This window comes from Giraffa tippelskirchi, chromosome 5, assembly GCF_054371585.1.
Source record: "Giraffa tippelskirchi isolate mGirTip1 chromosome 5, T2T-mGirTip1v1.2.pri, whole genome shotgun sequence".
NCBI classification, from domain to species: domain Eukaryota; kingdom Metazoa; phylum Chordata; class Mammalia; order Artiodactyla; family Giraffidae; genus Giraffa; species Giraffa tippelskirchi.
In genome coordinates, this window is record NC_137279.1 from 75,889,120 (window position 1) to 75,912,194 (window position 23,075).

General features: G+C 51.6%; 1 protein-coding gene across 2 annotated transcripts in view; it reads left to right on the forward strand.

Moving 5' to 3' along the window:
• Positions 1 to 1,921: 1,921 nt before the first annotated feature.
• The window catches only part of LRRN2 (leucine rich repeat neuronal 2), a 63,411-nt gene continuing 42,257 nt past the window's right edge, over positions 1,922 to 23,075 (forward strand). Inside the window, exons 1-2 of one of the 2 annotated variants that reach the window (XR_014052554.1) lie at positions 1,922 to 2,256; positions 8,869 to 9,892. The gene's annotated coding sequence lies outside the window, so the exon portion shown is untranslated. Of the gene's footprint in view, positions 2,257 to 8,868; positions 9,893 to 23,075 lie in introns of those variants that run through there. The other variant, XM_081486184.1, reaches the window with a different exon arrangement.

Sequence of the window (23,075 nt, forward strand, 5' to 3'; positions counted from 1 at the left end):
TTATTTAACTTCTATGCAGAGTACATCATGAGAAATGCTGGGCTGGAGGAAGCACAAGCTGGAATCAAGATTGCCGGGAGAAATATCAATAACCAAGTCTTCTTACAGAGGCCTATTGCATTCATTCTCCAGTCTCACCACTCCCCTCCCTTTTGTTCCAGTAACAGCCTTTTCTCTAGCCTCCCATCTTCCAGCTTCTTTTATCCCAAATCACTTGTGTACTGGGCCAAGGCTAACGGTTCAACCTGGAAATTCATGCTCTTTCCTCTGCAGACCCAGTATGGTGTTACAGCAAGGGCACTGTGGTTCCAAGAAGAGGTTCAAATTCTGCCTATAGAACTTAAACTGAGTCTCTATTCTACTGTCTGTTAAAGCAGGGTATAAGAGTCAACTCAGAGGATAAAATGAGAGCAACGTGTGAAAACACCTCACATCCAATAGTAGCTCTATAAACTCCCTCCCTTGCCCCCTACCCTCCAAGCAACCCACTCTGCTCTGCTGGTCTCCACTTGCCTGCATTTGCTGGTCCCTGTTTTCTGACCGTTCGTCCATCTGGGCTCAGCCTGAAGCTCACCTCCTCCATAAAAGTGTTCCTGAATAATCTTAACCTATAACAGCCTTTTATTTCTGTATTTCTATGGCACTTCTTTTGCCTTGAAATGTTTAAAATTGTTTCTTGTAGTTCCAACTTGTCCCTCTAAGCTCCTAGAGGCCATCACGTCCCTCAGCAAGGGTGGAGAGCAAGGCATGGGAGTGGTTTAGGAGGTACAATGGGAACTTAATCTGTGCTCACTGAATAGGAGAAGGTGAGAACCCCCTCTGTGCACACAGGACACACAGACCTTCAAGCTGATTTGATAAAAGCCTCTGCGCATGGAGTCAGCACTGGCTGTGCCCTTGGAGAAGACAGAGCCATCAAGCTCTCTGAAGCTTACAGGAGGCACTGAGCTCCAGCACTGGATAGAGGAAGGAAAACAGGACACCTCTCCTGGCAGGACACCCCATTGCTTGGGCTCCAGCCCACTTGTTCTCTATGGTTGCTTCTGCAGGCTCTGGTCAGAACCCATCAGTTAAGAGTGTGGCCTGTCATGGACCTGAGCTTGTTTGAGTGGTCCAGGCTGAAGGCCCCACTGAGGCATGGGACTCAAGCAGTTGGCCCCAGCAGGAGACACACGCTCCTAAGCTCTGACCAGGGGTGGTGACCCAGCCTTTGTAAGCCACCATGCAGCAGCCGAGCACGACCTTCAGCGCCCTGCTCTCCTTTCCTAGTGTTCACAACGCTCGGCCCGCAGGGGGTAGGGTGGGGGTGGCATCCGCCCAAGTCAAGCCCCTGAGTAGGTTTGCCAGTTCCTAACACCAATGGAGATGGACACCTTTGCTAAACGCCAGGATGGAACCTTCCAGAATGTCAGAGCTACAGCGCTCAGGGGGCCATGCTAGAAGGGTATGAGAACTGGCGGGGATGGGGTGTATATTCCACACCATTTTTTAGGATAAGAGACGCCTGTGCCCGTGGACAAATTCTAACCCACTCTTTACATTCCTTAGTCCGCTGTTAACTTGGGAAAGGGAGGAACAGCACCGTGCAAGGCAAAAAAGCTGTGCCTGTGAGTTGCACCTGTCCTCTAAAAGCTGCTGAATTTCCCCTCTGTCTTCCTTTGCAAGGGAGTAAGAGGCAATATGAGAACGGCCCCTTTTCCCTTTCGGATCTCCCTTCTTCTTTCGGACCAGCCCTGCGTCTGAAGGCGCAAGGGCGCCGCGGCCCCAGAGGCCCCGCCATAGCATCCGGCCCCGCCCCCGCCTCCCGCGGGCTGTGCAGGGAGCGGGCCGCTGGCCACTCAGGAGTTAAAACGGCAGCGGGCCTGGAGGGAGGGGGCGGCGCGGCAGGCAGACGGCTAGGAGGCGCCCGGCGCGGGCTGGGGAGGCCGGGGCGTGGCGCAGCGGCGAGGAGAGGCCGGGCGGAGGGCGCGCGGAGGGGCGCGGGCGAGGCGGGGGCCTACCGGCTGCACCCGCGAACGCGCGGCGGGCGGAGGAAGCGCCGCTTTCGGCCGCCGCCCTCCAGCCGGGCGCGCGGGCCCGGCGCGGGCGGGGAGCGGGTGTTTCTGCCGGCGCCGTTACCCCGCTCTGCCCCGGGACCACTCCCAGGAAAACTCCGCGGCGGGGAGGCGCCCGCGACCCCGCCCCGGCCTGTGCGCGCGGCCTGAGCCCGGCCCGGGCGGGAGCCGAGCGGTACGCGGGCAGCAGACGGCGCCCGGGGTGAGTGTGCGGCTCGCGGGCGGACCCCGGGGGCCCGCTGGTGAGCGGGGGGCTTGGGTGGGGGGCGGCCGCGCGGGGGTAGGGAAGGAGGGCCGAAGACCGGAAAGGTTACCGGCCGCACGGGCTGGACCCGAAAAAGGGGCGTCCGAGCCTCAGTGCAACCAGAGAGGTCCGAGCCGTCCCAAACTGTGGCTGGGCAGAGCGGGGGCCCCGAGACGTCGGGGTCCCGAGATGTCGGGAGGCCGCGAGGTTAGGGGGGGCGTGACTGGGGCGGACTCGCCAGGGAGGGCTCCGGAGCCTGCGGACTTGCCCTGCCCTGGAGCTTGGGCGTCCAAGGTGGCCTTCGTGTCGGTCCGAAATCTCTGGAGCCCGGAGCCCGGCTCCTCCCGGGCGGCGGGAGTCTGTGCGCGGCCTCTGCGCGGGGACCTGCGGCGTGGAGGAGGGGCCGCCTCGGGCTCGCCTGCGGCCCCCGGAGCGCAGGGCCGGCTCGGGCCGCCGCGGGCGCCGGCCGACCGAGGGTGGGCCAGCTACAGGTGGTGCGTACGTCCTGCGGGCGGAGGGCGGCGCGGGCTCCGGCTGCCCCGCCAGCGGGGAGCTGCCGGGTGGGCAAACTGAGCTCCGAGAAGCCCTGGAGGTGCGGAAGACTGGGACCTGGAGGGGGGGCCGGGGGGTGTTGCTGTGCTCTCCTTCTGGCCCTGTCCTTCCTCCCTCACCAAAGGAGCGGGAAGGAAAATGTCAGCTGGGCTTTGTGCTCTGTTCTTCAGCCTGCCGCAGCTCCCATCTGTTGGAGCCAACGCAGCTTCTAATTGGGCAACCGGCAGGGTCGGGAGGGGGTGGGGTGGGCACAGCGCTCGGTTGCTAGAGATGGACCGATTGGGCCCTCTTCTTGAAGACCTCAGAAGGTGGGTGGTAGAGAAAACAGACCCCCCTCCCCCCAGGTCAAGGGGGTAGAGGTGGCTCCCTGCCAGCTTGGGCATCATCGTGGGGAGATCTGGGTCTTTCCATGCGCCCTGGTAGCCGCAGGCTCCCCCTACCCTGACAGCTCCCTGACATAGGCTCTGACCCATGTCGTCTTCCTGAATGAGAAGGCACGGATCTTCTCCCACTGCCCACTGCTCCTTAAAGTTCCCTCCACCAGGAGCACTGGGCATAGGGTGGGCAGGGCCTTGTACAGGGCACTGGGGCCCCCTTGCCTGTTGTTTTTAGAAGAAAGTCACATGTGAGCGGCCTGACCCACTTTCCTGGCTGGCCAGGTGCCCTTGTGGGGGGAAGATGGAAAGAGAGACCAGCGAGGGTTCTGAGCCTTCTGGATACCTTTCCTTCGCCTGGGCTGGCTCACACAGAGTCTCCTTCCCATGGTAGCTGGGGAGGGGCCACCCCCTAGACCTAGGATGAAACCTCATTGTTTGGAAAGGATGGAGCGAAACGGCTCAGGCTTCAGGATTGGGACCTGCCCAGGGTCTGGCAGACACCTGGCATCTAGGGGCACCCCCATATCTATAGCCTCCCCCTGCACAGCCCAACCCAGAGGAGAAGCTGAGTGGCAGGGGGAACTCAGAAGTCTCTCTAAGACGAATTCCACCCAGGCTGAGACAGCAGATTTCCTCTGGAACTCTCCACAGTTCCTACCCACTCCCCATTCTTATTTCCGGTGCCTCTTTCCCTCCGTGCTCCTCCTCTCTGTCTTCTCTTCACTCCCCTCAGGAGTCTCTTCCTCTCCCTCCCCCCTCACAGTGTTCCCCCTCCTCTCTCACCCTCTTCCTCTTCCCAGACTTCTCCCTCCCTCCCTTCGAGGCCTGTCTGTACCTTTTCCCCTTCTCTTCTGTAACCTGCAGCTTCAGCCACAAGCAAGCGGTGGTGGTGCGTGGGCTCCTGGCTCCTGAGCATCCTAATGGTGGGAACACCTGTGCTGGTAGCTTTGTTGCATCCCCTTTGCAGGGCGGAGCCTGGATGGCTGGCCTGGCAGCTGCATTCCCCTGGCATCACTCCTGTACCAGGCAATTTGCCCCTCTTACCTTCTCTCTCTCTCTGTTTTTTTAAATTTGAAATGGGAAAGAAAATCCATTGTTTAAAAAAAAATGCATTCATTCAACAATTTATTGAGCACCTATTGTGCTCAGCACTATCTTAGGAGCTGAGGATACAGCCATTAAACCTTTATATCTCAGGGCCGAATTTGTTTCTGGACCTCCCAGCTGATCAGGTCTCTGCCCACCAGGCTCTTTACCCATTACTTGTGGTGTTGGTGGGGGAGGGGTGTGAACAGTCCTAGTAAATTGTCATCTTTATCATACTGAGTAACCTTTAACATGACAGGCCCATCTCCTTACAATAAACCAGGTACTGCAAAGTCTGCAGACCCGAGGTCATCCTGTCCTTAAGACATTTCTGACCTCCAAGGATGGACCAGTTCATATCTCATCATTTATCTGGGAGGGCTGAGTAGAAGGCCAGTGCCTTAGATGAAGAAGGGAGAAAGAAGCATTTATTATTGAGTACCTACTAAGCATCAATCTGTCAGGAACTTTACAAAAATTATCTGATTCGATCCTCCTAATAACCTTCTAAATTTTGGGTTATCATCTGCTGTATAACTGAGGAAACGGAGGACCGTAAAGGATAAGCCACTTGTCCCAGGTCACAAAGATCTCCATTTTGAAATCACTGCTTCTTTGCAGTTCATTTGACACCTGTGTCTGTGACATCTGGTGACTGATGCAGTTCTCTGAAGGTTACATTCTAACCGAACTTTGCAGAAGCATGCCTTGTCTTCTCAGAATATTAAGATATATAAAGATTTGCTGAATGGTTGCATAAGCTTTCTCAAGGGATCAGAGAAGGCTTCCTGGAGGAGCTGGGACCCTGGGAGAAGAGACAGGGAGGGCAGTGGATCCTCCTGATCCAACACAGGTTTGTGACAAGCTGCAGGCAGATACACACAGACACACACAGCACGTATGCAGAGATCGCTGTTTTCATTCAGGGTCTGTGTGTAGGAGCTTGGTCCATGGCCAGTCTAATGAATCAGTGTCACTGGTGTTCTCAGCTTCCTTGGGGAAGTCTGGATTCTAGAAAAGCTCTAAGGCAGAGAATGAGGGTGGAAGGCTTTCAAGCCTGCAAGTCGCATATGGAAGGACAGGGATGATGGATGGAGGCTGAACAGGATAGCAAAGGGGGAGAGTGACCAAGGAACAAAGGCAGGAGATAAACAGAAACCAGAAGGCAGGAGACATGCAGGAAAAGACTCAGCGGGCAGGACAAACTGCAATATGTGGTGCACTTGCTAAGAGAGAGCGAATACGAAGGATGCCTTTATCTGATTCTTTCCAGAGGGCCTTGAGCTTTCTGTCCTACAGCTCAGAGGCTGGCACATTCGCCACGTTAGCCGTATGCAGGCACATGCTTAGCCCACCTTCTCTAAGCACCTGCTGTGCATTCAGCCCTGTGCTAGTGCGAGGGGTAGAAACGCATCAGGTGTTGCCCCTGCCTTCCAGGAGTTCTAAAGCCACATCGCTGGGGCTTGAATCCAGGCCCCATTACTTCTAGCTGAGTGACATTGGGCAGGTTATGTAACATCTCTGTGCCTCAGTTTCCTCGTGTATGAATGGGATAATAACAGTACCTACTTCATAGGATTGTGATGATTGAATGAGTTAATACACGTCCTGAGTTTAGAACAGTGCCTGGCATAGTAAGTGCCAGATAACTATTATTCTTTGTATTATTAAGTGGAGTAGTTAGTCTTACAGTAATGAAACAAGTGCTATGACACAGGACTTAACTGGTGGTCCAGATGGTAAAAGCGAAAGTCGCTCAAGCAGTGTCCGACTCTTTGTGACTGCATAGACTATACAGTCCATGGAATTCTCCAGGCCAGAATACTGGAGTGGGTAGCCGTTCCCTTTTCCAGGGGATCTTCCCAGCCCAGGGTAAACAACCCACCTAAAATGTAGGAGATCTGGGTTCGAGCCGTGGGTGGGGAAGCCTCAAACAATTGGCCTTTGGGCAGAGGACCTGGTGCACCCCTAGGATTGCTAGGATTGGTCTCATGACCGTGGCATCTTAACTGTTCTAAGCCTTCGTCAAGCAGTCTCTGCTTCAAACCCAGAGCAGCCATGGTCCTTGTTCTCTGGCTTCTTGCTCTTCCTGGGGACCCAGGAGACGCCTTGGCCTGAGGTGCCTGTCTTAGAAGGTGAGTTGAACCAGGCTTGGTTTAGAATTCAGTTTCTCTCTGTACATTTCTTCCACCCACACCTTCCCTGCTGCTCAGCGTTTGATGGACTTGAAGTTCCCAGATGAAGAGCAGGCAGAGGGTTCGTGGGGCAGTAACTGTTATTCAGCCTCCACCTCACACGTTGTAACGGCATTAATTATAGCAGCTGGCATTTATTGAGCACTAACTATATGCCAGGTACTGTGCTGTGTGCTTTACCTACATTTTTCTATTAAGTCCTCAAAAAGTACCCCATTAGGTAGATCCTCTTATTATCCCTAATTTAAACACCAGGAAACTGAGACTCAGGTTCAGTAACTTGCTCAAGACATGTCGCTAGAAAAAAACTGAGGGAGGACTCACCATTCTCTCTGACTGCAGGGCTCCTGCCCCGTACGCCCCCAGAACCCAGTGTTCCTGGGCTTAGAGGTGCTCTGGTGGCATCCTGCCTGTTCTCCCCCCTCCTTCCTACAGTAAGCTGCTTCCCAAGAGAGGGAGATGGGAGGGAGGGCATCTGGGTGTACCTATGGCTGATTCTTATTGATGCATGACAGAAAACCACAGAATTATGCAAAGCAATTATCCTTCAATTAAAAAAATTATTAAAAAAGATGCCCCCAAGTCCTGTCCAAGCCAGGCCCCCCTTTGGGGACCTTCAAAGAGGGTCTCCCTTTTTTTTCCTCCCTCAGGTGACAGCTCCTGGAGAAGCAGCTAAGTGCCTCAGGGGCCACATGGAGCCAGTGACCTCAGAGAAGCTGTACCCTAAGAGTCAGTCCCTGGGGACTGACACTGTAGTGGGGCCAACGCAGAGGCGACTTCTGGGAGAGGTCTGCTCCCAGTGACTGAGGCCCCAGTGACTCCTGGGAACCAGAGTGCAGAGTCCAGACACGGCGGTTGGAGGGGGAAAGCTTGTGATTCGGGTTGCCCATGGGGTGTCTCTATAAGGGAGACTGCTGTGTGTTGGGAAGAACAAGTACAGGCGTTCCTTTTTGCAGACATCTTGCAAGGCAGAGCCTCCAGGAGCAAACATGTGGAAGAAGGGGCAGCAATTGTGAGGCAGCCAGCGTGAGTCCCCCAGGAAAAGCAGGTCCGTCTTCCCTCATCCCTACCAGAGTGGGAAGAAAAGGGGTGAGGAGAAAGGAAAGGTAGGGAAGGCCGTGTTCCTTTACAGAGTGTTCTCAGAATGAGCATCAGAGGCAGGTGACGAAAGTGTTTGGCCTGGGAGGACAGGGTTGGTGATGCCCAGGAGATGGAGCGACCACAGGGGCAGCTGATGGGCAGGCTGGAAGGGTAAAAGCTGTGCGTGCGGAGGGGAGGAACTTGACACTTGACGCTGCCTGGTCCTCACCCTCACCCTTCGCCTTCTCCTTGGACAGCCCTCCCAATGAGATGAAGGTCACTGGGGCTCACACAGCGCCAGGCCTCCAAACAGAAGGTGCTTGCCCAGAGTTGGCCTGGGGTTGTAATTGTGGAACCTTGGGCTTCCCTCATAGCTCACTTGGTAAAGAATCCACCTGCAATGCAGGAGACCCCCGTTCGATTCCTGGGTTGGGAAGATCCGCTGGAGAAGGGATAGGCTACCCACTCCAGTATTCTTGGCCTTCCCTTGTGGCTCAGCTGGTAAAGAATCCCCCTGCAATGTGGGAGACCTGAGTTCGATCCCTGGGTTGGGAAGATCCCCTGGAGAAGGGAAAGGCTACCCACTCCAGTATTCTGGACTGGAGAATCCCATGGACTATATACAGTCCATGGGGTCTGCAAAGAGTTGGACACAACTGGGCGACTTTCAGTTTCATCTAGGGAGAACCTACAGAATTTCCTGTCCATTTTCCTGCTCTAAGCACAGCTCTGCCTTGGCCATCTCAGACCAGGGTGGCGCTGGGGTGTCTTCATTCAGCAAGTATTTATGAAGCACCTATATCAGACACTGGATACAAATAACTGTGAGCAACCAGAGATCATCACCCTTACAGAGTTTATACTTTATTGTCTGAGGATACAGTAAATAAATAGTATAGTTGACCCTGAACCATACAAGTTTTAACTGCATTTTTTTTTTTCAATAGTAAATACTGCAGCACTACATTACCCCTAACATGCATGGCTGAATCTGTGGATACAGAAGAACTGCAAAATAGAGGGTTGACTATAAATTAAATTCAGATTTTCAACTGTGCAGAGAGAGGGTCGGTGCCCCAAACCCCACATCGTTCAGTAGTCAGCTGTGTAGTATTAGGTTGGTGCAAAAGTAATTGCAGTTTTGCATTGTCGAACTTTGCGTATTGATATTAGAATATATTCTTAAATAAATGTGGTTATACATCATTTTAACATGCATTTCTCGCTTTATGTTTTTTTGCTAATGACATTATTTACTGTTTGTTTTATATTTACTTTAGACTAGGGAAATGATGTTAGACAAAAAGCAAATTTGAGCAAATTTCTTGAGTTCAAAATGGGTCATAAAGCAGCGGAGACAACTCACGGTATTAATAGTGCGTTTGGCCCAGGAACTGTGAATGGACCTACAGTGCAGTGGTGGTTCAGAAAGACTTGCAGAGGAGATGGGGGCCGTGAAGAGGGAGGAGCACAGTGGCCGGCCATCGGAAGTCGACAAGAACCAACTGAGAGGGTCATCCAAGCTGATCCTCTTAAAACTGCACGAGACGTTGCCGAAGAATTCAGTGTCGACCACTCTATGGTCATTCGACATCTGAATCAAATTGGAAAGGTGAAAAAACTCGATAAGTGGGTACCTCATGAGCTGACCTCGAATCAAAAAAATCGTCATTTTGAAGTATATGCTCTTATTCTACACAATAACAACAATTTCTCAGTTGGATTGTGACATATGATGAAAAGTGGATTTTATATGACAACCGGCAACAGCCAGCTCAGTGGTTGGAACAAGAAGGAGCTCCAAAGCACTTCCCAAAGCCAGACTCACCCCAGGAGGTCATGGTCATTGGTGGTCAGCTGCCGGTCCAGTGCAGCTTTCTGAATCCTGGTGAGCCATTACATCTGAGAAGTGTGCACCGCTAATCCATGAGATGCACCATATACTGCAATGCCTGCAGTGGGCACTGGTCAACAAAAAGGGCTCAGTTCTTCTCCACAACAACTCCCGACCCCACGTTGCACAATCAGTGCTTCAAAAGTTGAACGAACTGGGCTACAAAGTTTTGCCTCATCTTCCATATTCACTTGACCTTTCCCCAACTCACTTCTTCAAGCACCTCGACAACTTTTTGCAGGGAAAACACTTCCACAACCAGCAGGAGGCAGAAAAAGCTTTCTGAGAGTTGGTTGAATCCCAAAGCATGAATTTTTATGCTATAGGAATAAGCATACTTATTCCTCATTGGCAAAACTGTTGACTGTAATGGTTCCTATTTTGATTAATAAAGATGTGTTTGACCCTGTTGTTGTTGTTCAGTCACTAAGTTGTGTCTGACTCTTTGCAGCCCCATGAACTGCAGCGCACCAGGCTACCCTGTCCTTCACTATCTCCCGGAGTTTGCTCAAACTCACATCCATTGAGTCAGTGGTGCCATCCAGCCATCTCATCCTCTGTCATCCCCTTCTCCTCCTGCCCTCAGTCTTTCCCAGCATCAGTGTCTTTTTCCAGTGAGTTGGCTCTTCCCATCAAGTGTCCAGTGTTGGAGCTTCAGCTTTAGCATCAGTCCTTCCAATGAATATTCAGGTTTAATTTTCTTTAAAATTGACTGGTTTGATCTCCTTGCTGTCCAAGGGACTCTCAAGAGTCTTCTCCAACACCACAATTTGAAAGCATCGATTCTTTGGTGTTCAGCCTTCTTTATGGTCCACCTCTCACATCTGTACATGACTACTGGAAAAACCATAACTTTGACTAGATGGACTTTTGTCAGCAAAGTGATGTTTTGCTTTTTAATACACTATCTAAGTTTGTCATAGCTTTTCTTCCAAGGAGCAAGCATCTTTTAATTCCATGACTGCAGTCACTGGTCACAGTGATTTTGGAGCCCAAGAAAATAAAGTCTGTCACTGTTTCCACTTATTCCTCATCTATTTGTCATGAAGTAATGGGACCGGATGCCATGATTGTAGTTTTTTGAATGTTGAGTTTTAAACCAGCCTTTTTACTCTCTTCTCTCAACCTTCATCAAGAGGCTCTTTAGTTCCTCTACACTTACTGCCATTAGAATGGTATCTGCGTATCTGAGGTGGTTGATATTTCTCCCGACAATCTTTATTGTAGCTTGTGATTCATCTAGCCGAGCATTTCGCATTATGTACTCTGCATATAAGTTAAATAAGCAGAGTAACAATATACAGCCTTGACGTACTCCTTTCCTAATTTGGAACCAGTCTGTTGTTCCATGTCCAGTTCTAACTGTTGCTGCTTAACCTACATACAGGTTTCTCAGGAGGTAGGTAAGGTGGTCTGGTATTCCCATCTCTCAGAATTTTCCACAGTTTGTTGTGATCTACACAGTCCAAGACTTTAGCATAGTCAATGAAGCAGAAGTAGATGTTTTTCTGGAATTCCCTTGCTTTTTCTTTGATCCAGCAACAAGACCTGGAGCTGATTATGGCCAGACCATGAACTCCTTATTGCAAAATTCAGACTTAAATTGAAGAAAGTAGAGAAAACCACTAGACCATTCAGGGATGACCTAAATCATATCCCTTTATGATTATGCAGTGGAGGTGAGGAATATATTCAAGGGATTAGATCTAGTAGGCAGAGTGCATGAAGAACTATGGACAGAGGTTCATAACATTGTACAAGAGGCAGTGGCCGAAACCATCCCCAAGAAAAAGAAATGCAAGGAGGCAAAGTGGTTGTCTGAGAAGGTCTTACAAACAGCTGAGAAAAGAAGAGAAGTGAAAGGCAAATGAGAAAGGGAAAGATACCCAACTGAATCCACAGTACCTGAGAATAGCAAGGAGAGATAAGAAAGCCTGAAGTGAACAATGCAAAGAAATAGAGGAAAACAGTAGAATGGGAAAGACTAGAGATCTCTTCAAGAAGATTGGAGATACCAAGGGAACATTTCATGCAAAGATGGGCATAATAAAGGACAGAAACAGCAAGGACCTAACAGAAGCAGAAGAGATTAAGAAGAGGTGGCAAGAATACACAGCAGAACTATACAAAAAAGGTCTTAATGACCCGGATAACCATGATGGTGTGATCACCACCCAGAGCCAGACATACTGGAATGCGAAGTCAAGTGGGCCTTAGGAAGCATCACTACGAACAAAGCTAGTGGAGGTGATGAAATGCCAGCTGAGCTATTTAAAATCCTAAACAATGACGATTGACTTCCCTGTAGCTCAAATGGTAAAGAATCTGCCTGCAATGCAGGAGACCAGGGTTCAATCCCTGGATCAGGAAGATCCTCTGGGGAAGGAAATGGCAATCCACTGCAATATTCTTGCCTGGAAAATTCCATGGACAGAGAAGCCTGGCAGGCTACATTTTGTGGGGTTGCAAAGACTCGGACGTGACTGAGTGACTAACAAACAGTGATGCTGTTAAAGTGATGTATGCACTCAATATGCCTGCAAATTTGGAAAACTCAGCAGTGGCCACAGGAGTAGAAAAAGTCAGTTTCATTCCAATCCCAAAGAAACTGTTTGAGCCTAGTTATAATGATTTAAAAGTCACAGTCCAAAACTGCAGTTATGTTTGTACCAACCTAATACAAAGTTGGCAAGTGCTAAAAAGAAAATTAAAGCCAGGAGGGGGGATAGGAGAGTCTTAGCAGAGGAGACTGTAGCTTTGTACAGGCTGACCTCGCTGAGAAAGTGACATGAGGAAAGAGGACAGCGCAGGTGCAAGGACTTGGAGTCATGGCTGTGCCTAGCGGGATTGAGGAGGCCAGATCTTGGCAAGCCGTGGAGCTTGGTTGAGGAGTTTGTTTTTTTTCTCAGAGCGGGGGGAGCTTTTGCAGCATTTAGGGCAGGGGGTGATATGGTCTGAGCCTTTGAAACCCCAAGGTTTGGCCCATCCATTTCCGTGTTCTACTAGGTAGGAGGGAAGTTCTCCAGGCCTTGAAGCTGGTTTAGTCAATCTGCACTGTCCCAACAAGTCCTCTCATGAAGGGCACAGCCTCCCAGGCATTAGCGGGTGGAGAGGAGAGAAGATAAAGAAACAGAAGACACGGTCTTTACTGGTAAGGAAACCGCCCAGTCATTGGAAAGGCACAACTTACAGACACAGAAATAAAGAGGGAATAATACCAGACAGTATTTAAAACCAAGTGCTAAACTGTGTGATTTAGACTATAAATGTTATCAGAACTGTGAGCTCTGTGTGGGAGTATATACTTCCCTGAGGAGGTACAGCTGATTTGGGCCTGGAAAACAGGGTGGGGTTTGGATCTGCAGAGAGGAGGATTCTCTGGAGGGGAGCTTGTGGGGTGGGAGGGGGGACGAGTGGCCAGGCCAGGGGCGGGTGTGTGGCTGGGAATAAGGCGGCAGGTATAGAAGCTGCAAGGGCAGGTGTTTGTCTCTGGAGTGGCCCTTCCCCATCACCTGGGTTTCTGGGTCCCCTTTATTCTCTTGGGGAACAGGAGGGCAGCCCTTCAGTGTTCTCAGCCTCTCTCTTGCAGAGCCAGCTGCCCTCTGTCCCTTGAAACCCTCTTGCTCTTCTCAGCCCCAGTCCCAGCTCTCTGGTTGTTTTCTTAGACCTGCTGTCTTGCAGTCTGACGCCATACATGAGCTCCCAGCCTCCTCATGTTCGGGGCTCGGGTCTCTGCAATTCCCTTGAGCTCCATTTTTCTGCCCCGTCTGCAGCCAATTTCTCTTCTTCATTTCTCACTGCCTAGGCTCCTCTTTGGTGGGTTACTCCTAGAACATTACAGTAGTTTCATGTGTAGTGAAATGGGATCTTCCTTGTGGCTTAGACAGTAAAGAATCCACCTGCAGTGCAGGGAACCCGGGTTCAATCCTTGGGTCGGGAAGATCCCCTGGCGAAGAGAGTGGCTACCCACTCCAGTATTCTTGCCTTGAGGATCCCATGGACAGAGGATCGTGGTGGGCTACAGTCCATGGGGTCGCAAAGAATGGGACATGACTGAGTGACTAGAGAGAGTGTGAAATGGAAATGAAATTCTGCCCCAAAGTGCCCCCATCCTTCTCTTTGTCCTGGAGAGAGGCTGCCTGGGTTCTGGGGGTCGGACTTCCTTCTGGATTATGAAGAGAGACAGCCTTGGAGTGGGGTGGGATCATTGGTGCCCAAGACGCCGGCTGACCCAGAGCCAAGTGTCACTTGGGTGAAGCCTTCTGCCCAGTGGTCCACTCTCCATCCTCGGGGCCCCCGGCAGCCTGAGGAAGAAGGGCCTAGCACTGTCACCCCCAGGATGCAGGCCTGAGCCTGGGCTCGTCTGCCGTCCAGAGGAGCTGTAACCAGAGCTGCTTAGCGTCCTTTCCCTGACCGCATGCCCTTGGGCGTTTTACTTCTCTGAGCCTCAGTCTCCTCATCTCTACATCTGGATTAATAGCACCCACTTCATAGGCTTGTTAATGATCAATAATCGCAGCTAAGTTGTTGAGTGCTTGTGATGTGCCAAAAGCTTTGCTGCATTCATCTCACTTAATCCACATAATGCTGTGGAGTAGATGTTATTTTTTCCCATTTTGCTGTTGAGGAAACGAAAGCTGGGAAACATTAAGTAACTTGCCTGAGGCCACACACAGCCAGCAAATGGCAGCCCCGGAATTCAGCTCCTAGTCTTTCTGACTCCAGAGCCCTGGTTCCCAACCAAATGAGCTAATGAGCTAATCTGTGTAGAGTGCCTGCTCCAGAGTTGAAGCTCAATAAATGCTAGTTCCTCTTCTCAATCTCTCCAGGGCCACACCTCCAAAGAACAACTTTCCCCTCCTGTATCACATTTCTTCTCCAGGGTTCCCTAGGGCACATGATAAAAGTAGGAACGGGAATGAGCCATCGGTTTATACCAAGGGGGAAGAAAGGCTGAGAGAGGGTGAATAATTTGCATAAAATCAAAAAACACCAGGGCTGTGATTAATCCCCAGGGTACCTCTCTCATAAGAATTTGATTACTCAGCTCCACTGGGTCCCAGGCAGTTTGGCAGAGACCATCTTGCAGAGGTGAGAACAGAGATTGTGCTGTATGGGAGGGCCACCGTCTCCCCCACCGACAAGCGTTGGTCACTGGGGGCCTAGAGATGTGCTAGCTGGGGGATTCTAAGACCTTTGCTTTCTGAACTTGGGTACTGTTTCTAGGGAATTACAAATCATCTGGGGGCTCCTCTGGATGGATTTAGGAGGGGACAGTGAGGGAAGACAGGGCCCTATCTCTTCTTTTGACTATCAGATCAGGACACCTTCTGCACCAGATGCAGTGTCGAGGGCTGGGAATGGGTAACGGGGCGCAAAGGAAAGCAAGGCCATGGCCTCTGGGACCACCCGATTTGATGGGGGAGGTCATTCACTCGCATGCCTGGATACACTGCACACACAACTCCATCCGACCTGACCTGAAGTAAAAACAATAACAGATGACTGCAGGGTAATGTAAATATGTGGATACAGAGGGATGGGAGAGGAAAGAGTTGAGACTGATGGGTTCCCCCAAACACCCCTCTCCTGGTGGACATGGAGACCAATCTCTCTGCATACCCTGCCCAGACAGCCTAAGCTGCCAGCATTCAATCTCAATGGGCAGTCCCTAGGGTTCCTCTGAATTTCCTTGTAAGGGTCCCCTAGCGAGAAAAGGAGGTGTCCAGGTCGTAGCATTTAAAACTGATGGCAGCTGAGAGTCTTCTGGTCATGTGGCTTTCAAACATTGCTAGAAATTGATGCGTTTCTCAAAACAAAGCTATATGTGTGGTAGGCAGAATAATGGCCTCCCAAAAATGCTCCCTTCCTGATCCCCAGAACTTGTAAATTTGTTATGTTATGGGGCAAAGGGGATGAAGGCTGTGAGTCAGCTGACCTTAAAATGCAAAGATTATCCTGGATTATCCAGGTGGACCCGTGTTATTATCACAAGTCCTTTGAATGTGGAGGAGGGGGCAGAAGTCAGTGTCAGAGTGACGAGACGTGAGGAAGACTGGCCATTGCTGGCTTGGAAGGTGGAAGGGGCCATCAGCCACCGAATTCTGCAGCGTCAAGAAGCTGGAAAAGGTGTGGAAACAGGCTCTCCCCGAGACTCCAGGAAGGAACACATACTTTCTGACATCTTGATTTTCGCCCAGTGAGACCCATTTTGGACTTCCCAGGTGGCACTAGTGGTAAAGAGTTTGCCTGCCAATGCAGGAGAAGTTAGAGACTCAGGTTCGATCCCTGGATTGGGAAGATCCCCTGGAGGAGGGCAGGACAACCCCCTCCAGGATTCTTGCCTGGAGAATCCCATGGAGGCAGGAGCCTGGCGGGCTACAGTCCATGGGGTTGCAGAGTCAGACATGACTGAAGCGACTTAGCACACACGCACGAGACCCATTTTGGACTTCTGGCGTTTCAAATTGTAGACAATTATGTTACTTTAAACCACTAAATGTGTGGTAGTATGTTACCGCAACAACAGGAAATTAACACCGGCTGTTGTAGCTGGAGCAATGCTGAACCACAGCCCCACTGTTCAGCCTTCTCCTGATCCATGATTGGAGGAATCTCTCCAGAACTCAGAGGCTCAGCAGAGCCCTTTAGAGGTACACTGTGTCTGGAACACAGTCTGGTTATTTTCCCAAGGATGAACTCTAGCCCCAGAGAGAAGTGGCTTTGTCGGAGATCCCCCTAGACTGATGTTCTGGTCCAGGGGTGTGTGCGCTAAGCCCTGGGCCAAAGCACACGTGAGTTCCTTGTTCAGGAAGGTGGGAGAGGGTGGCTGAGTGTAGTCCTGCCCTCACCCCTCAGGGGCTTCTTCCTCCAGACTTGGGCCAGCTGCTCAGGTTACTTGGGCATCAGCCTTCCTCCTGGGGGCTGGTCCCCGAATGTGCTTTGCTTCATCACCTCCCCCGGGAGAGGGTGGCTGAGTGTAGTCCTGCCCTCACCCCTCAGGGGCTTCTTCCTCCAGACTTGGGCCAGCTGCTCAGGTTACTTGGGCATCAGCCTTCCTCCTGGGGGCTGGTCCCCGAATGTGCTTCGTCACCTCCCCTGGGCAGAGAGGCAGCTGTCTGAAGTGAGGGGCTGCCTGCTGGGCCGGCTGCTCCTGCCCTCTGGCAGCGTGCAGGGCCTTGGGAGGCCGGGGGGCTTGGCCTGCTGCCCCCCGCAGCCCGCGCCCACTGGTGCCGCCTCTCCCCTCTGCCAGGCGTTGCGGCCTTCCCAGCCCTGCGCACAGCACACCAGGGCCACGGGCCGGTCCCCGGGGCTGCCAACTCTGGGTACCGGTCTCCATGGCAACCCCACATTTGCTGTTCTGGTTCCTAATGACTTATTGGCATGTGTGGTAATTTGCAGAGCTTGGCAGGCAGAACTAGGGGAGTTTGTGGGGGAGTGGAAGGGGGCTTGGCAGTGGGGAGGGGGTTCAGGTTTGGGATGGTAATCGAGGCACACTTTGCTTCCCAGCCCACCCTTCCTGTTCTCTGCTGATTAACACCTGCAGCAAAGGAGGTCCTTCAGGTCCAGGGCTTCCCCTCTCCGAGGAGCATCAGCTCTCTGCAGGCCCCTGAGATGCAGGTGGACAGACAGATGTGCAGCACAGCTGCTCACCTGTCAGGCAGTGGCGGGCAGGTGCGGGGTGACAGCCATGTTCATCCGAGCAGGTCAGACCATGTGTGTTTCCTGACACCTCCGGCATGCTCCCTGGGCCCTGAGAACAAGGGTCCCTCTTGGACAGATAGTCTCTCCACCTTGTGGGGAGGGGACAGGACTGGTTTATCCACAGGACAGGGCTTTGCTGCGTCTTGGCCTCTCACATACTCAGAGAACCAAGCCAGGCAGTGCTAAGTGGGATGCCAGCTCGCATAGGCAGTGGGCGATCCAGCCAAGCAATCAAAGAGGGAGGAACGATCAAGAGCCTGACCCTCTGCACTTCTCTTTAGCAAAGCTTACCCAACCTCAAAACCACTTCCCCAGGCAAGGCAGCGGGGAGCCTCGCCTGTGTGCCGCACAGTCTTCTCCCTTCTCTGCCACCGTCTTTGCTTCTGTCTCTTTAGGTGAGACATAGCTTGGTGTGTTGAAAAGAACACCATCTTTAAAGTTGGATGCATCTGGGTTAGTGTCCCAGAGCCACTCTCTACCACTTCTGTGACTTTGGACATATCTCATAACCTCTCTTTGAGCCTCAGTTTGCTTATCTGTAAAATGGGATTAACAGACCCATTTCACAGGGTTCTAGAAATGAAGTCAGCTCACACTTCAACAATTGGCATATAGTACTGCGCTGTGCTTAGTCGCTCAGTCATTTTCGACTCTTTGCGACCCCATAGACTAGCCCGCCAGGCTTCTCTGTCCATGGGGATTCTCCAGGCAAGAATGCTGGAGTGGGTTGCCATGCCCTCCCTCAGGGGATCTTCCCAACCCAGGGATCAAATCCAGGTCTCCCACATTGCAGGCAGATTCTTTACTGTCTGAGCCACCAGGGAAGCCCAACAATACTGGAGTGGGTAGCCTCTCCCTTCTCTAGGGGGATCTTCCCAACCCAGGAATCGAACCAGGGTCTCCTGCATTGCAGGCAGATTCTTTACCAGCTGAGCTACCAGGGAAGCCCCTGGCACCAAAATATCAAAGAATTTAAGAAGTAATCTTTTATCTATGTCAATGAATAGGAGCAATGTGATCAATAATTTAAACAATTCTGGTGGGCTTGGTAAAGTTTTCTTTTTTAAGTATTCGAAAATAGTCTTCATTTATTCAGTCAATCTTTACTGAGTACCTACTGTGTGCAAAGTCCTGGGCCAGATGCTGGTCTTTGCTAATATTATGATTAGGGTGTAGCTAAGTTGCCTGCGCAGTCCCTAAGCATTAGCATCGGACAGGAGGTGGAGGGGAGGCTGAGGAGGGCTGGTGGCAGAGAGAGGGAAGCCCAAGGTCAGCCACGTTGTGCTCTTCTGTGGTGCTCTTCTGTGGATCTCAGAGAAGTGGCTGGTCCCAGGAGAACGGTCTGCACTGGGAAGGCTGTTTCTGGGTCATGTGCCCTGAGATATTCTGCCTGACTCCTCGGAAATGGGAAGCCTGTTTTTAGAACTGGGAAGTCTATGAAGGAGCCAGGAGGAGGTTGCTCCTCCACTTTCATAAGCTGCTGCGGAGGCTTGAGGGGGCCACCCGCGACCCTTCTGTGGGGGCCACCCGCGACCCTCCAGGCACAGGACGGAAGAGGAGCAGACGCACCTGCTGCTCACCTGGGCAGCTGAGTTCAGCCCATTCAGCTGTAGCTGGGAGGGAGGCGAGGGAAGCAGGAGGGAGCTGGGACTTGGCTTCCGGCTCTGCCAGCAGATGGGCTTCTGCCTGCAGCCGCAGTCTGTCTGTTCTTCCCTCAGCCTCCCCACAGCCCCTTCTGAGACAGAGCTGCTGAGAAGGCTGGACCTGGAGAGTCCGGCCCATGCTTCCCCACCCTCTTGTTCACGGGATAGCTAGCACACAGACGTGATGACGGCGGCTCAGGAACTCTGACTCGGGGTCTGAGGGGATCCGTGTCTGAGCACACCTGTAACCCATCTGGGGCTCCCTAACGTGGATTGGGGAGTGCTAGCTTAGCCAATTCCCCAACCTATTTTCATTGATGTGAAATCTGAGGCTTGGGGAGGGGGAAGGACCTGCCCAAGGTCACATAGCATGTAAGTGTCATCAGGACTAGGTGTCCATTTCTTGACTTCTGACCCTGTGCTGTATCTGTTACCTCTTCTCAAGACTTTCCGCTTTCTTTTCTGACCTTCCACTCTGGAGAATGTACTTAAGGTGCAAGGGAATGTAATTCCCCTAAGAGACTATTCTTCCCCAAATCTCATAAAATTAGGCTTCATCTCCACCTCCCCCTTGTCACCAACCACCCTCTTGTTTATAGAAGCCTTTGGCATCCTCCCTGGAGCAAGTCTGTCCATCATTCTGAGCTCAGCGACTCCATGGGCAGCGAGTTCCACCCCCAGGCGCATCAGCCCCTTTCCGGGCCTCCCCCTCAGCCATCCACTCCCAAGGTCACACAGTGGCTCTTGCCCTTGCCTGGAGGTCACCTGTTGGAGCCCCCCACTCTCTGGCCACCACCTCCTAGCCCCCCAGCTTGTTATCTCAGACTCCCACACAGCCAATTTTAACCTCGTTGAGACCTTTGGTTCATATGGACGTAGGTCTTTTGGGACCTGTGTTCTAGTGTTCGGTCCACTGGCACCTCTACTTTCTTGCCATCCGTGACTTTCCTCTGCCTACTCTTCTTCAAATCCAGAGAGATTCCATGTTCCTTCACTTTAAGAACTCTCCTGCCAGTATCCTAAATTCTCCTGACTTGCTGTCTTTTTATTGTCCCAGTCTGGCAAAGTCTCAGTTCTGGATTAACTACTCTGTCTGCTTTCTGCCTTCATCCAGTCAACAAACCTGCTAGAAAAAGACTCAAAATGAGGCAGATTGGGACCTGTAAAAATTCACCATCACCAACTCAACTTATTCTTCAGAAGTGCCTGGTGTTCCTGCCACATTCCTATGGTTATCTCCCTCTCAACTCTCCAAGATGACTAGTTCACACCTTCCTTCCCAAAACTCTACCTACGCCCCCACTCTCAGCTCAAGACCTCACTTCCTACTTCACAGAGAAACAGAAGCCATCAGGAGAACACCCTCAACTCTTTTATCTAGCCTGTAAGCCCACCTGCCTCTGCCCTAGTCCTGCTCCTCTGGCCTGTCTGAACCAAGGGCGGAGGCGGTGTTGCCACTGTGGCCCAGCTCTTCCTCCTCCTGTGCTGGACAGCCTGCCCTCTGGTCTCCTCAGGAACGTCCTTCCAGCCATGCTCATGCTTCTCCCATCTCCAACCACAACAGAAAGCTTCCTCAAGCCCAGCGTTGTAGGGGCCACGCTGCTTGAGAGGACTGGCTTCACTGGCTCTCCATTTCTGCCCCTCCCACCCCTCCCTCAGCCCCGCTCAGCCTGGCCGCCTCCTCCTCTGTGAAACAGCTTTCCATGGCACTAAGCGCAGGCAACATTTTTTAGTTCTCAGAACCATTTTTCACTCCTTTCTGACACTTCTTTTCCCTTGGCTTCTCTGACCCCCTATTCCTGGCTTTTCCGGTTATTCAAGGTCTTCTTTGCTGACTCATCCTTCCCTTCTCTGTCTGGCTCAAGGTATTCTTTTCTGACTGAGAAGCTGTCCCTAGGCAATTTTATGACAGGCTTCTACTATCAGCCCTGTGCAGGTGGGTGTAGCCTGCATGTTTTCCTCTGAGTTCCATATCCCTGTGTCCACCTGCCTAGTTGACTAAATTGGATGTCTCTAGAAACCTCAGACGTGGCATATCTAAAGACAGAGTCATGGTCCTCCTAAATCTCCACTGCCTTTCAGCTCCCCTGCCTGGTCCCCCTCCAGCGTTGCCTGGTTTTTGAATGGCACCACCTCAAGCCAGTTCTGTCCTGGGAGTTGTCAACTCTTCCCTTTACCCCTTTATGGATGGACATTATTAAGTCCATCCACAGGTCCTGTCCACTCTCTGGAACAGCGCCCATGTCCCCCCACTCCCCATCTTCACACTCCCCTTCTTACTGCCTTCACCTCTCACCTAGGACACTGTAATTCGCTTCTAATTCAAGTGTCTACATCTGCCCTTGCCAACCCAGCCTCCAAATAGCTGCTAGAATGGTCTTTTAAGGACGCAGATCTGATCTGGCCCCAGTCTTTCCATACTCTCAGAACTCCTCAGTGATTCCCAGTGCCCCTACCACCCTCATGCTCTACCCTCTGCACACTGCCTTCTTTCCATTCTTTGCTAAAGTCTTTGCCTCATGGTTTTCACACATGCTGTACCCTGGCCTTTACTCACTCTTCCCTTTCCATACTTCTCCCTCAATTCTAGTTAGCTTTCAGATCTCAACTCAAGTAACCCTTCTTTAAAAAAGCTTCCCCAGGGTCCCTCCAGAATTTTTTCAGGTCCCTGCTGAACTCATAATGCCCTGTATGCTTGGGTGCTGGCTGGACAAATGTCTGTCTCTGCCACTGGACTGGGACCCCATGAGGGCAGAGACACTGGCTGTTAAGCTCACTTTTGTAACACAGATTAGGTATACAAAAATTATTTGGGGAGTGAATTAGTTAGTGAAAGATCTTTAAATACAAAAAGGATCTCATGAGAAAAGGTGGAGGGAAAAGCCAACATCAAGCACAGTTTTGGTAGACCAGATGACCACTGCCTTTCCTGTGTTCTATTGTAAAAGGAAGCAGGGTTGATGTTCCTGTCTCCTTTCCCTTCACTGTCCTACCCCAGCTAAAGACCTTGCCTAGCTTCAAAGAAGATTTACTCTGATTTTCCAGCCAGAGGTGTAGACTCCTCTTCACGAATAGTTCTTTCAGGAACAATAGCAATAATCTGCATCTGAAGAGTTGTTTGCAACCTACAAGGCTCTTTCACATATATCATCATGGTGGTTTTTTTTTTTTTTTCCATCATGGTGTTTTTTAGAGTCCTTTGAGCCACCCCTATGAGGAAGCTGGGATATGTATTATGATCACTTGTTTCACAGCAGAGGAAACTACTGCCCAGAAAGGTTTAGTGGCTTACTTGTAGCCATGGGGCTGGTCAACGAAGAGTTAAGCACAAACCTAGTGCTGTGGCCCCACTTCTGTGCTCTCTGCACTGCTCCACTCCTGCTTGTATTATAAAAAGAGACTGCTGCAAGTTCTGGGTTATCAATAGTAGCGGAAGGAGTGGTACCAAAGAAAAACAAACAGACCTACATGGGTTGGGAAGGAGGAGGTAGGCTGGAATGTGATGTGCAATCTGGTTTGTGTAGCTTTACCTCCTGCCCGGTTCAGGGCAATCCCAGTGGGATCTGCGGAGCCTGCACGGGCCTCTCACCTTTCCCAGGCGCTTAGGGTCCCTCCTTCAGCACAGGACAGCAGGACCGACTGGGCTCTGGGGACCCTAGGAGCAGAGTGCCCGGGGAATCCAGAGGAAAGGACAAGGTGGCTGGGGCGGGGCGCGGGACAGCAGCACCTACACCCCGCTCCGGAGGGAGGGTTCCGGGCTCCCGGGGCATCCGTGGCTTCCTGCTTGGCCCCTGCCTGCTTTGCAGCCTCTCTGCCTACCACTCTCTGCCTCCTAAATGCCTGAGTAAGACCAACCGCCTCTCAGACTTCTCTGCCTCTCCACACCTTAAGCTTTGCTCTGTTTTTCCCCCTGCCTGGGTGCCTTTCGTGCACACTCACCTGGTCGACTCTCGCTGTGCTTCAGCACTCAGCTCTGGTGACATCTTTCCCAGGAAAGCTTCCCCGAGGCCTGGAGACCTCTTCCCTTGTACTGAGCGCACTCAGCATGCCATATTGAAAAATCTCTTTTCCGTGTCTTCCTATCTCATTGGATTGGAAGCTCCTTGATAACAGAGGTCTCTGTGACTTATTGATGGTGCTCCGAGCAGCTGGCAGGAAGTAGTAACAACAGGGAATGAAGACTTGCCATGTTCTAGATGCTATGTGAAGTCCTCTGTATTAATTCATTGAACCTTAAAAATAACCT